This window comes from Lepidochelys olivacea (assembly GCF_965140295.1).
Source record: "Lepidochelys olivacea isolate rLepOli2 genome assembly, chromosome: 3".
Lineage (NCBI taxonomy): Eukaryota > Metazoa > Chordata > Testudines > Cheloniidae > Lepidochelys > Lepidochelys olivacea.
In genome coordinates, this window is record NC_140413.1 from 82,440,862 (window position 1) to 82,455,866 (window position 15,005).

At 42.3% G+C, this 15,005-nt stretch overlaps 1 long non-coding RNA gene across 2 annotated transcripts in view; it reads left to right on the forward strand.

The window, feature by feature from the left end:
- The first annotated feature begins 297 nt into the window (after positions 1-297).
- The window catches only part of LOC311518956, a 63,860-nt gene continuing 49,152 nt past the window's right edge, over positions 298-15,005 (forward strand). For both annotated transcript variants that reach the window (XR_014711155.1, XR_014711156.1), the window contains exon 1: positions 298-409. This is a non-coding gene — a long non-coding RNA (uncharacterized lncRNA). The remainder of the gene's footprint in view (positions 410-15,005) is intronic.

Consider the following 15,005-nt stretch of genomic DNA (forward strand, 5'->3'; position numbering starts at 1 on the left):
CATTAATGCGGGTTTAGAATCTTTATGGCTCCCAATGACTTGGACAACTGGTTGTAGATGGTTTATTTACATGCAAGCCTTCTTGTGGATGTGTGGGCCAGCCTGTGGGTAATGAAGAATAAGGTCTTACAGTGATATGTGACCCTGTCACCTGATACTGGACTCCATCTTAAACCTGGTGCTTTTCCATTTAAAAGGAGGGGTGGGAACCCAGAGAGAGACAAAGAATTCCTGCCTTGTGGCAAAGCTATAAAAGAGGGTGGAACAGAACAAAGGGGCTGCAGTCATGAGAAAAACCCTAGTTACTACCTGAGCTGGAACTGACAAGAACTGTACCAGGGGAAAGGATTGGACCCAGACTAAGAAGGAGTCTAGTCTGTGAAAGAAGCTTATTGGAACATCTCTGAGGGTGAGATTTACCTGTATTCAATTTCTTAAATGTATTAGGCTTAGACTTGCATGTTCTGTTTTATTTTGCTTGGTAACTTACTTTGTTTTGTCTGTTATTACTTGGAACCACTTAAATCCTACTTCTTATACTTAATAAAATCACTTTTGTTTATTAATTAACTCAGAGTAAGTGATTAATACCTGGGGGAGCAAACAGCTGTGCATATCTCTCTATCAGTATTATAGAGGGCGGACAGTTTATGATTTTTCCCTGTATAAGCTTTATACAGAGTAAAACAAATTTATTTGGGGTTTGGATCCCACTGGGAGCTAGGTGTCTGGATGCTGGAGATAGGTGACTTGCTGAGCAGTTTTTGGTTAAAGTCTGCAGGTTTGGGGGCATGGACCAGACCTGGCTCTGTGTTGCAGCAGACTAGCATGTCTGGCTCAACAAGGCAGGGTTCTGGAGTCCCAAGCTGCCAGTGGAAAATGGGCTCAGAGGTAATTCCAACACATCAGGTGACAGTCCCAAGGGGGTCTCTGACATAGCTGGGTTAGCTTTCTATTAAAAAACTACAAAATGGAGTGCAAACACAAGTGAAGCCAAGCCAATTTTTTATGCAAGCAAACATCAGTGAAAGTTTTGCTGCAGCATTCACTCATCTCTAATTTTGTGCTGCTACAAAGTGGCTGAGCTGAAAATCTAGGGAATTGCTCTAAAACTCCACTGAATGCTCCACTCTGATGAAGTGAGCTGTAGCTCACGAAAGCTTATGCTCAAATAAATTTGCTCGTCTCTAAGGTGCCACAAGTCCTCCTTTTCCTTTTTCAAAAACTCTGTGTCCCACAAGTAGTACTCATCACCCTATCCTCTGAAATAAATCAATCAGGCATGGATTTCAGGTTTTCTTTTTTGCCTCTCTTCTGAAGTAGCTACATTTTATTTCATGAAGCTGTACTGAAGTTACCCACAGCAGTGTTCAGTATGTATTATTCAAAGAGGAGTCTGTAGGGATGAGTACTTTGTAGAGCAATCTGAGGGGTTCCTTGTTCAGGAACTTGAATTTTGTGATAATTTGGTCCATTCCATTGTCAAAAACATTGCTCTTTAGAAATACTGATTGTCCTTGGGATAGTTATCCTCTAGCAGCCTCTGCTTTTGCAGTAATCTCCAGAGGCAGCCCTTATGGAAGTGTCTTATGGGATGAAAACATTGGAATTAGATAGCTATTATGCAGAAAAAGCTATAGCTTTTAACATTATCCATTATAGCTTTAAACCATCCTAGAGCAAGGATATAATTTTATATTGTAGTCTATGGAAGTGTTAAATATAGAAAGCTTTTCTATTAAGTAATATGGGAATGCTCCATGAAGTAAGTAACTCTTTGCCTTCTTTTCAATTTGGTGGCAGAATTTTAACCAAGGCTTCAGACACCCTGCTGAAAAACACTATCACATTAATGATCTAACCTAACAACCTTCTTCCTCTACACTCTCCTCCTCCCTGTTTCAAAGTTCTTGCAAAAAGTCATGGCTTTACCACACTGTCAGAGGGGTCAGAGGCACCAGCTGCCATGTCAGATCCAGCCTCCATTTCTTCAGAAGACTTTGCCACTTTTTCTTTCAGTGCTTTGTTTTGCTGCTCCCAGAGATGGAAATGAAGAAGCAGAAGAGAGACTGGGAGAGGAGTGGCCAGTGACATGATCTCTTTTCTAAGCACTGCATATCTACACTCAAACCCCAAAGAACTGTGCCATATGGGAGTTACAGTAGAAATGGGATGCAAATTACAGCCTTTTCTGTGGGGCAAATATGCCTCTTAGAGGTACAAGAATTATTGTCACCTCATTCCTAATGCTTGCAGTAATAAAGAATAGCTAAAAAAAGGTACTGTAAACACTAAGGTGTGCTTCATGGAGGACAGTGGAAGGAAGCTAAAGATTATGGAATAATTTATGCCAGCTGGGTTATGTTATTTCTTGTTTCCTAGAACTTTCTTCCTCGCTCTCCTTTAAGGTACTCAGTTTATTCTAGGCCTTTTCAATAAGGATTTTCTTCCCAGTTGCAATCTCTAAAAATCTGCTCTTCTCATCAGCTAATATGAGACACAATACCTAGCAATCTGTAGCAGAAACGTTCAGTCTAAGGTTTTCTCCACCAACATCTCCTCCACTTTCAGCTGAACAAACTAAAGATGCCTGGCAGTGACCTCATTTTCAGCTTTGTTTGTTATATCGGTAATGCTACCAGGCAGGTGCTGTCTAATGTTTGCTAGGTAGCAGCCTCCCTGCTTTCACAGTGAGCTATAGTTATGAAAGCAGACCCTGCTACATTATTCATGAGTGTATGGAGGTCCAATTACTGGTGGGTCTACTGCACAGATCAAGTCAAAGTATTTTAGCCAGTTCCTCCTCCTTCCTGGCACAACAGTCATGCTGACAAGCATTGGCAGTTCCTGTGTTTACAGAAGAGATCCCACCAGAGTTTGCTTCTGATTGCTGCTTACGCTGCAGCTCTAATTACTTATTTTTGCCATTAAGCAATGGCCCATCAAGTTTTAATGTAGTTCTGAGCTGTTGATTATAATAGTGTGCTATTTCCTGAATGTCTCACAATAAAGTAGGCATAAAGGAGCAGGAAAACAAATGTTCAGCTACTTCTGTATTGACTGCAAAGCACAAATGGATGAGCGTTGAATGCTTTTGCATTGGCTTGAAGCCTTGCAGCACTATATTTGACACGGGTAATTAGTTTGTCTTTCATACGAAAGTCATGGGAGTATTCCTGAATCCTCCTGGGGTTAGCAACTTCTGGCTAGGGCACATTAATGTGGTCTTAAGGTTCTTCTATTGATGCTTCTACAGTATTTCACAGCGTGTGAATGGCCCAAGAAATTTAAGTGATTTTTAAAAGTTCCCTACAGTGTAGATGTATTAACATTTTCTACCTCAGAGACATGGGGCTTGGTAAAATGGAACGATAGTTTTTAATATAGCACCTCAGTGTGTTAAGTGCTTCGGAGATTGTACTAGGGCCTAAAGCAGTGTTGTTTCAGACCTGTCCTCTACCTCAGTTTCCCTCAGTCTGGTGCCATAATTTCCCCACTCTGGTCAACTTGCTGTCTCCCCCCAGCTCTCAGAATTATTGGGCCCCTAAGATGACTTAGTCCTCCAGCACAGTCAGAAAACTCTTTCTGGAGTTAATCAAAATCTAAAGAGAACCACAAAACTTGTCTTTCACCCCAGACTCTTGCCAGGTCCAACCCTTCCTCTCAGTCGTCTCTCCTCTTCCATGAGGGTCTTTAGCCCTTGTCCTAGGCTCCAATCAGTCCCTTCTTCCCCACGGTGACAGGGGTAGTTGCTCCCAAGGTTGCAGCACAGGGGAAACCCACATCCACCTTCTGCTACAGGTCCCCATACCCAATCTGCCCTGTCTTCTCTTATGTGACCAGACTAGGCCTCCCCAGTGGCCCTGCCCTGGCTGTTCTCCCACTCTAACAGAAAGCTCACTCCTCCCTGACCACAGGCTGCCCTTATGTCTCCCTTAGCAGGCCTGGCTCTTAGGCACATGCTCCCCATCACATGACTCTTGTACTCATTCCCTCCTGGAGAGCTGGGCTAAACTTCACATAGATGAGGATGCTCCCCAGCCCCCTTAAAGGTTTAGGTGACCCTGGGACAAGAGACAAAGTGAGACCAGGCCCTGAGTAAAGATGCTTACACTCCAAACAGAAGCAAAACAGGTGTATGAATGGGAAAAAAATTATTTTTTTAACTCTTGCCTGTTGATCTTTATTGAAGCCATGACTTGCCCTCTGAGCTTTTCTTTATAATTTCAAACCAACATTGTAAATCCCACATAAGCCATATTGTGCAAGCATTGTTCCTTCCAGTGTCAGCCACCAACATTAGAAGTGTAGGAAATCCCCACGCTGCCATCATCACTTCGCATTCATTTCAAATACACTCAATTCCGACAAACTCTGTCACACTCACCAGGAAATAGGCAATCTCAGCTCCTACCTTGAGGGACTAGGTGTTTGTCTAGATGTAAGACCTCGAGTAGCTTGCTTTCGAGATGCATATGGGCTGAAACAGTTTGCAGTTGTGTGTTTTCCTGGGTGGGGGAAGTGAGTGTGATATAAGAGTTCTATTTCAGTTATTCTTTAAATTTTAAGAATAACTGAAATGTAGTAACATCAAGTCATCAAACATTATGTGTTAAGCATATCAAACGAAGAAACAGTACTTTTATATTATTGCATAGATAACGGTTCTATAGATATCTCTGGTGTTTCATTAAGTGTCCTTTATTAGTCGCTGTTTACACTCTTCGAGTCTTAAAATACAAAGTACATTTTCACAATTACACAATAAAACAAGGTTCACAATATTGCAGCTGGGCTCTCACTTTGTTCTTATATCTCACTCCGGGCAGTGGAAGCTTCCTAACAGTGGGGGAGGGAGGCCACCAGCACCCAAACCTGGCCCTATGGCCCCCACACTGCCCTTCCCCCTCATTTCTGGCCTCACCCCAGAGCCCGTACCTCCTCCCACACCCATGCCTCAGCCCGGAGCCCCCTCCTATACTCTGAACCCCTTGGCTCCATCCCTCAGGCCTTCCTCCACCCCAGAGCCCTCACTCCCTCTAACATGCCAACCCACTGCCTCAGCCTGGAGCCCCCTCCCACATTCTGAATGCCTCATTTCTGGCCCCTGGAGCCCTCACCCCCTCCCACACCCCAGCCCCCTGAGCCAGGTAGTGAAAATGAGTGACGGTGGGGAGAGCAAGCAACAGTGTGGGGGGGATGGAGTGGGGGATGAGCAGACACAGGCCTCAGAGAAGGGGCGGGGCACGTGTGCTCAGTTTTGTGTGAGTAGAAAGTTGGCAACCCTAGGTGGGGCCCATGGGCCCCTGGCCTCCCCCCACCATCTTACTGACTAGCACGGCCCTGCACCACACTGCCCCTTATATACCTGCGAGGGCATGGCTGACAACGTTCTAGGCGACTCAAGGGAAATGTAGTTTTCAGAAAGTCTGGAAGGTTCCATGAGATTCTACAAAGGTCCAGAACATTCTAGGAGGTTAGTGAAAAATGAAATACCTGGAAAATAGAACAAAGTAAAATGTTTCCTCTTGGTGACAACAAAAACAACACCCTGAGCCCGGCACCACCGAAGCCCAGCACCCCAGGTGGTCGCCTGGATTGCCCGCCCCTAAATCCGGCCCTGGTTGAGCAGGACACCTGTGGAGTAGGGGAGGCAGCCAAGTAGCTCTTCTGGCTGATAGTGATGCCACTGCCATCGCCACCTTAACTCTGTTGCACAAGGAACCAATAGGGTTAGGGGAGCCACATATCCCTGCACCAAAGCATCAGGGGTGCTGCTCCCTCAGAACAGCAGGGCAGTTGAGACAGTAGTGCCGGGAGAGCCCTTAAAGTGCTGGTGTATCAGCACATAGGCTTCCCTTCTCTTCCCCCTCCCCTGAAAACCTCCCTTGCTGGCTCAGGCCTCCAAAAACCTCATGAATTGTTAAAGCTGCTGGCAGAAATCTTTCAGAAGTAGTAGTTAAGGAAGCTACATAGGAGTGGGTGGGCAGGAGAGCTCTGATAGACTGGACACTGGCTAAGACAAAAAAGAAGAGGAGCATGTTAACATAGGAAAGTGAACCATGGGACAGTCCACAGGTTACAAGACTAGGACCTGTATTGTTTAATGTATTCATGAGCTGGATGAGGGAGCCAACAGCAAGGTAGCAAGATCTGCAGAGGATAAAGTTATTCAGGTTAGGCTAACCTAGGCAACTGATTAACTCCAGAAGGCCCCAACAAAGCAATTAAGCATCATACTGAATGACAAAATATAATGTTGACAAGTGCAAGGACACTGGAAGGAATAATATGAACACATATTGCTGAACTCTGAGTTAACTAACTTGGGGAAGGAGTCAGGGGATATGGGCAATAAATATCTGTTCAGTACTCTGTGGTCAAACAAATTAACATGCTAAACTGTACAGAGAATAGGATACAAAATTACTAGTGAACTAAACGAACTAACTGAAAATATGCCATTATGGGGAAATCAGATATACTGTAACCTGGCATACTGTGTTTTGGTTCAGGGTACCCCTTATCAAAAGAGGCAGCAAAAATGGAAGGGATCCAAAGATAAATGATGGAAGTTATGAAAGACTTTCATGAGTTTCATATGAAATGAAACTAAATGATCCTAATCTGTTCAGTTTATAGTTGAGCTGGTTGAAAAATAAGAAATTGAGAAACTGACATTCAAGTTGTTTCTATTTTCCAATGGTTGTAAAGGACTTGAAATTTTCCACCCTTTTAAAAATTTTCATGGTTTAAGAAAATTGAAAATGTTATCAAAATTTTTCCATTTGAAAAGAGTGATTTTTAATTACTTTTTTGAGAAAGACAAGAATGTTTTGTTCACAAAAGTTCTCAGCTGCTTAAGCTTAGAGAGCTTAAGCTTAGAGAGGAGTAAGAGACAAGTAAGAGACCTGACAGTTGCATGTAAAATAACCAAAATGATATAGAGGAGGGACATTAAGATAGATCTCCTATTTACTTTCTGTCATAGTACAAAGAGCAAGGGGACATTTAATGATTCTGAAAGACAGACTATTTAGAACTGATAAGAGGAAGAACTTTACTTTTTTTTTCTAAGTGCATAATTAACCCGTTGAATTTATTTGCACCAAGACCTTAGCAAGATTAAGAAAAAGATTAGATATGAACACAGACAAGAACATCTGTTATTTTAGAAAGGATTTTAAAAAATAATATGGGAGCTAAGTCTTCAAGCTCCATGGCATAAGCCAACTTGTAATTGGCAGAGGTTAGAAAGAAGCTTCCCCTTCAGCTTGCTTGTTCTAAAAGTCATTAATGAGGTTGCTTGAAACATCTGTTACTGGCTGTTATCAAAGATAGAATGTTAGACTAGACTGACCACTGGCCTGATCCTGAATGGTAACTGCAATTCTCCTTTGATACCCACATCTCCATCAGCTCCCTACCAGTTCGCACACCACCCGTAAGCACTGACTCCGTGGTTGCTCCAGGGCAGGCGCACCCATGGAAAAAAATTAGGGGATGCCTAGCACCCACTGGCAGCCAGCTCCACCCCGTCCTCATCCCCTGCTGATCAACCTCTCCCCCTCCCTCCCACCCACCAGGCTCAGCTGTTCTGCTGTGTGCAGGAGGCGCTGGGGGGAGGGGGGAGAACGGGGTGGGAAGAGGCAGGACGGGGGTGAGGGAAGGAGTGGCGTGGGGGCAGGGCCTGGACCACAGAGAAGGTTGAGCACTCCCGAAGCATGGAGAAAGCCAGTGCCTGTGACACCACCTTCCAGAGTTTCAGAGTAGCAGCCGTGTTAGTCTGTATTCGCAAAAAGAAAAGGAGTACTTGTGGCACCTTAGAGACTAACCAATTTATTTGAGCGTGAGCTTTCGTGAGCTATACGATGCATCCGATGAAGTGAGCTGTAGCTCACGAAAGCTTACGCTCAAATAAATTGGTTAGTCTCTAAGGTGCCACTAGTACTCCTTTTCTTCCAGAGTTGTAACAGTTCATATAAATTGCAGATCAGTTTTTGCATTCCAGGTAATTTCCTTGTCCAGTTTAAAAAAAAAAAGAGAGAGAGAGAGAGAGAGAGAGAGCTCTGTCCGCCTTGTTGATCAATATCACACAAAGGCATGATGCTAAATGCAAAGCAGCAGAGGTGTAAAAAAAACAAACAAAAAAAACCCCAAACCTGTTGTGTCCGTTCTCTACATAAGATTAAAAAATGTGGAGAAACCAAACTGATTAAATGTCTCCCAGACTATTTAAAGAGATACTACATAACAGTCTACTGGCTAGAACAAATGAATATTTAACTTGACTTACGTTGGACTACATCACAATTCCCCTTCCGTCGCCTAGCAGCCCTTTGGGAGCTGGACCCCGCTTCCCTTAAAGGGGACACCAGCCACTCTGACATACTAGAATCAAGTTTTTGTTCTAAGCAGTAAGAATGATGATTTTCTATTAACTTTAGTGAATTGTGACACCCACCAACATGATTTGAATAATGATTTTTTGTTTAACTTACTAAACCCCCTACTGCTCATTTTTTATTGATAGGTGTGGCGGGGGGAGGGGAACCATTCTACATTCTGCCCAGCCCAATAGGCCGGGAGGGAAAAAAAAACAAAACTTTTGTTTGCAGTGTTGTAGCTTTGTGGGTCCAAAGATAGTAGAGACACAAGGTGGATGAGGTAATATCTTTAATTGAATCAACTTCTGTTGGTGCGAGGCAAGCTTTTGAGCTACACAGAGCTGTTCAGTTCTGGGGAAAGGACCCAGTGTCACAGCTAAATAAAAGGTGAAAACCTTTGATTAACAATCCAAAAATGTTGGCACTAACCCCAAGCCCTTGAGATCAGTGCCCAGGCCCAAGACAGCTTGGCAAAGCTCTGATACAAAATAATTTTTCTTCCATGCTGTGGTGACAGGGAAATTGTAGATACCAGTCCCACTGCTTTAATCCTCTGTTTATTAATAAGTGTTCTATACATTACTTCCAAACATTCCCAAAGCAGTTTAGCACTATAATATGGGTCAGACCATAAATTTATGGACTAAAACCCACAATATGTATTCTAGGAGTAGTTCCCCTTTCCTGTCCTAGACAGAGGAATGCCCCCATCATACCATTTAAGCTCACCTGTCCCTCACTACTCAATCTCTTACCAGTTAATCCAGTTTTTCCATTTGTCTCCCTACATCTTGTGGTCTGCCCTGGATACCACAGACTCCCTTTCTCAATCAGAAGTTCAGTACCGCCCATTGCTGCATTGTCAGGCCTTCAGTAATATGGGAATGCTCCATGAAGTAAGTAAATACACAGAAAGCAGAATCAGAGCTACATAAATACAGACCTCTAACTGCAGTGTGTTTTCCAAAGTTATTTTATGGATGGAGTGAAATGCACACTATTTGTCTTCATTACTCAAGCAGTGCTGTTAGGCTCAAGTCAGTTATCAGTTGGGTTTTCATTTATGTGAAACTTGGCTTTGCAGTGTGACAGTTAGCACATTTCTTCTTCTCACTTGAGGAGTTAGTATGAGTGGTGGCATCACCAAATCTGCAGCCAAAACCACAAGTAGATTATCCTTATTTCTCAGTTGTTACACGTGTAGACAAAACGGAATTCACATTTGTTATCACACACACCTTTATCTAATGATGCTCATACTTCGCTTGGTATTTGTGAGGGGCAGCTACTGGTTGTTTTTTATTCTACTGGTTGTTTTTAGTGTATTGTTTTTGCAGTTCAAAAAACATAGCAACTTTCAAATCAGGAAGGAAAGAATGAAGTATTATTCTTTAGAGAGCCCTGACCCCACCACATTCCAAGCCAACTAGTGTAACACTTTCCAGTGCTCTTTCACTGATGCCTTTGTGAGCCATCAATTATTTACACATTCAGTCAATAATTAAAGTGTCCTGGAATGTGTATGTTACAAAACAGCTGCCTTTGTTCTTTAGGATATCCTGCTGGTGCTGGCACAATTACATGCTTAAGAAAACCTAAAACAGGACAATTGAAATGCAGGAGTTTAATGTATTGAGGGTAACTAAACAGGCTTCTACACTTCAATAAAGTTATCAGTGGAATACATTGGGAATAAGCAGAGATTAGTAAACTGGCAGCATTGTACCTCCAGATTTAAGTCAATCTGCTACAATCAAATAATTTAAAAAAAAAGCTTCATTTAAATAAGTGACAAAGAACAGGAAAATAAGTAATGGTGCACTTCAGCACATTCATGTTCCTGTTCATTTCAGTTTAGTTTGTATGACTGATCCTATCACACCCTGGCTATGTAAACAATGTTACCTTGCATAAAAGTTAGTTGCTCAATCCTGAAAGGGATAGATTGCCGCGGGAGACCCTCTCCCTCCCCCAGCCCAAATCCCACTGAACTAAGCACCTTGAAATATAAGGTTGTAAAGCAGTACTTATAATTCACAGCAATTCTACTTTAAAAGGATGTACAAACACTTGAGAGATTGGGTTATACCAATTTTTAACAATGTCCCCAGACAGCAAACATGTCAAACCACAAAGGATGATTTGTATTGGCTTATGCTACTTTTGCAACCATTACATTAGGATGTTGTACAGCTTAGTAGCAAAACTATTTTAAAAAAATTAATAGGTGGCAAACCAAGTCATGCACAGAACCAGTTCTTCCCCTTTCCAGTCCCTTCAGATTGGAAAAATCTGGGTTGTGGAAGGTGAGAACTGGATTACAGCTGATCTGCCCACCCTTTGTTTGCAAAACTGACATTTCTACCTGAATATGCTAGAGTTTTTAGTCCATAGTTCTACTATGTATCAGAGGGTGGCCTGTAGAATTACTCCACATGTCCTGATCTCAATAAAACAGATTTGGGATACCACAGCTCCGTCCTCTTGGTCTGTCAGAATATTTCTTCTTGCATCTTTAAAAAAAATAAATAAATCCAATCTCAACTGACCAGAAGCCAAACTAAGGGACAGATCCTGGTCCCACTGGAGAGTAGGAGTTTTGCCCTTTACTTCCATGTGATCAAGATTTGGCCCAAACAATCCAACACCCAACTGTAACATAATGAAGAATAAGAGTCAGCAAGCACAAGAAAGCTACATATGCTTTTGATTAAGGGTCAAGTGTTGTGGGAAGACAGAAGACACTTACCTCATGTAGCAGAAAGTTTTATTTAATTACTGTACGGTTACCAGATTTTAAAAAAAAACAACATTTTTCACTTGCAATAGGGCTATGGAAAACAATGCCTTTTATCATCTCCCCCAATAGGGAGGGAAGAACTGGGTGGGGAAGCTGCAGTGAGACCAGACGCAGAGGAAAAGCAGTTACATAGGATGTGCCATCTCTCTGCCCCCTCTAAAAATATATGATGTGACCCACAGGTCATGTGGAAAAGGGTAAATTGGAGGGCTTGGTGAGGAGATGCTCTATGTGCTACATTCCCTGCACCACCCCCATGTAAAAGGGCAGGGGCTCCCCAGTGTGCCCTGCCCTGACACACCTCTTCAGAATGATCAGTAGTCTAGCATGCTGTAGACTAGCATGCTGCCTGGGCTGCTGTGGGATGTGTGGATGGAAAGTGCCTCCCCATTAGAGACTGGACATTTGTAGGATTCAGATATTCTGAGCCCACTGCCTCCGCACACCTGCTGTCCTTACAGAGCTGTGGGCATTAGTATTTGTTTGTTCACTGTGCCCTTCTTCCAGTGTGATTTCCACACAAGAGGAGAATAAGTCAGCCCAAATGCTCATTGCCCTATTTGGGCTGGCTTGTTAGAGCTGGGCTCTTTGCTAATGTGAAACCTGGCTACAGAGGACACAGCTGTAACATTTGCAGCCTTTTCACCAGCCATTTCATATACTTTAGTATCAATACAGCGGTTTTGTTCACAATAGAGGAAAAGTGCCACTACGGGGAGAAAGATGGTAATTATTTCAGAATGATATTCCGCTTTATGTCATTGTAGAAAATGCAACTATTCCTGAATAAAGTTACAATAGAATAATAATTCCAATATAAAGTATCTATGCTGGTCAAGTTCCCTATATGAGAAGCCGCTCCTTTCTAAATTTGTTACTGCAGGGATTGTTGTGGCTATATTAATAGCTCTCACAGGGCTAGTCCAGAATGCCATGGGTTTAAGTCCAACCTTAAGATGTGGCCTCTTGATAAATATTAACACTTCAACACTAGGGAGCCACTACACAGTTCGAAATGCTATTCTTCTGATAAAAGATTAGATGTCCTACCACCCAATGGTGATAGGAAGCATCCCTGAAAGCCGCTAAGCCACACTTTTTCTAGACTTCCTAGGAATTTGTGTCAGCGACTCCTCTGGGCGGTTGTGAGGATAGGTGAGTACAAGAGCACTTCCCGTACTCTGGCAGGTAGGCATCTATGCCACATACACACACCCCTTTTAGGCAGTGTACCTCAACTGCTATTCCTTATCAGGTGTGTGGTCCTTCATTCCTGGCTGCACATCCTCCATCCAACCTTTTTCTGGCTGCCAATTCAGTGGCTCCAGTGCAAACAGTTTCAAACCTATCACATCAAGTTTCTTGTGGCACAAAGCAAGCTGACCATTTCATAAACCCAAGAAATGGAAGCCAGTGAGGAGATTGGAACTATGAGGCCTAGAGTTATGAAGTTTTGAGAATTTCACTGAATATTGGGCTACATTTCCACCCAAATGACTTCTGGTACTGTAGAGCTTTTATGGCTGGATTATTCCTAAGTGACATTACATGGCTGGCCTTCCATTGTATCTCCTGATCTGATCTCCTTTGTTTATTTTATTGGTCAGTCAGGCTTCTGTTCAGGACTCAGTCTGGCTCTCTATTCCTTTTGCTTCCTCCCTTTAAAATTAAGTTAGGCATTAACGCTACACAAAGGTTTACATCTCAGATAAGATTAATACAGAAAAATAATGAAGGTTCTCATTATATATCCAAGTGGTAGATCCCGTTTTTAAGACTGAGGGCCTTGGGGTTCCAGTATCTCCCTGTAAGAGTCCTGAAGATTTCTTCCCGTTCCCCTCTCCTTCCATACTTCATACCTCTGCCTTTGAGATGGTGTGTCATGTCCATCATTCTTATGACAAAGGAGCCCATAAATGCTATTTCTGAGGCTAGAGGACTGTGAAGAGAGCTGGTAGAAAAATTAGAAGTATAGTGCAGAATGTGTGCTGTGATAAGAAAAATACTGGAAAAGTTGACTGTAGAATGATTTAATGTACATCAAAAATACTTGCCTATTTGACATTTTAAAGAAATATGGTAAATATTAGGCTTCTTACAAGCCTAGAGCATCATTAAGAGAGTTTCAGTATGGATTTCCAAATTTCCTTTATCAGTTGATTAGTTTAACCAGTTAAGATACTGCCCTATTTGGGGTGGAGTGGAATGCAACATAGCTCCTATAAGGTGATGACCCCTCTAATATTTACCCTGTTTGTTTAATTTGGATTCCTAAAGTTAGGAGTGAGAATGACAGAACCAATTTAAAGTCTGAGAACACTTGGGATGCTGTTTTTAATGAAGTGTGATGATATATTTTAAGTTAAGACCACATAAGAATTTATGCTCAAATCAGCGGAACAAATTGAAACTGAGGTGAAGAGCATAGCAGAGAGGCCATCTTGGCAAAATATTACAGGTTAAAATTAATGATGGAAAACAGTTCCCCTTAGTTCACTTAGTTCACTTATGGTCATCAGAAGTCCTGGTGCAAGTTACTTTGGCTGTAAATCTTTTGCAAAAATAATTAGTGGTTCTTTCAAATGTGAGCAGCAAGTGTATAACAGATTTTGTATTGCAGGATCATTACACTATATTTTAGATTCTTCACATATTAAAATGAGTCAGAGCTCAGAAGTGTTCTCTTTTCTGACAAAAATTGAACTATGAATTTCTCCAGCTTAGTCCAATAAATGCTATACTGTTATCAAATATATTGTATCCTGTAGCATACACTATTCTGGCTTTCAAACAGTTAGGAAAGAACTGACTATTGGGCTTAGGTTATTTCTTTGTTGGGAGGGAAAGGAGTAGACGGAGACTCATGATGTTCTTGCTTAGTCTATTTTTACTTGTAGTGTGCATGTAGGAGTTATTTGAACACAAAACAGAATTAGACAGCAAAGGCAGCAGCAAAAGTGATTTGCACTACTTCAGAAAGCAACTGTGTTCAAACTGCCACAAATTTATTCTCAAAAGCACCTTATGTAGACCCCTCATTCTTTCTTCCCCGCCCTTGGCCCCCAAATTGTCCTCCTTCCTCAATGCATCTGAGCCTGTGCAGTAATCTTTTGCTCAATGTTTGGCCCATTACATTATTCAGCATTATTACTTAAATACTCAGTGTGGACTGGGGATCTGATTCTGCCCTCATTTACACCTAATGATGACAATGTAATTGAACTAGTGTAACTGAGGGCAGAATCCAACCTGTGCAGGTATACACAGTGTAAGTCACCATAGCTCCATAACTTTAAAAATGGAACAATGCCCCTCCAGCTGAGGGTCTGGTCCATAAGAAGACATGTTGATTAGAGTTTACAGTTAATTAAACAAAAAAAAACCACCACACAAGTCAGTTGTATTTGCACTGGGCTACCTTATCTCTAGAGCCTCCTCAGTTCACAGCTAGCAACAGCAGCAATGAGGGATTCTTTTTTCTTTGGGGGAGGAAGGGAAAACATGCAAGTATCTCTCTCATCTTGTTCAGAACGTCTTCCATCCTGTAACATGGTGAGACCAGATCTTATTTGCTACCAACACCCCAGCAGATGTATATCACCTTTGGACCAGTGATTCATTACTTGTGTCTAAGGGTATGTCTACACTACAAAATTAGGTCGAATTTATAGAAGTCGATTTTTTTAGAAAGTGATTTTTATACAGTCGATTGTGTGTGTCCCCACTAAGTGCATTAAGTGGGCAGAGTGCATCCACAGTGCCGAGGCTAGTGTCGACTCTCGGAGCGATGCACTGTGGGTAGCTATCCCACAGTTCCC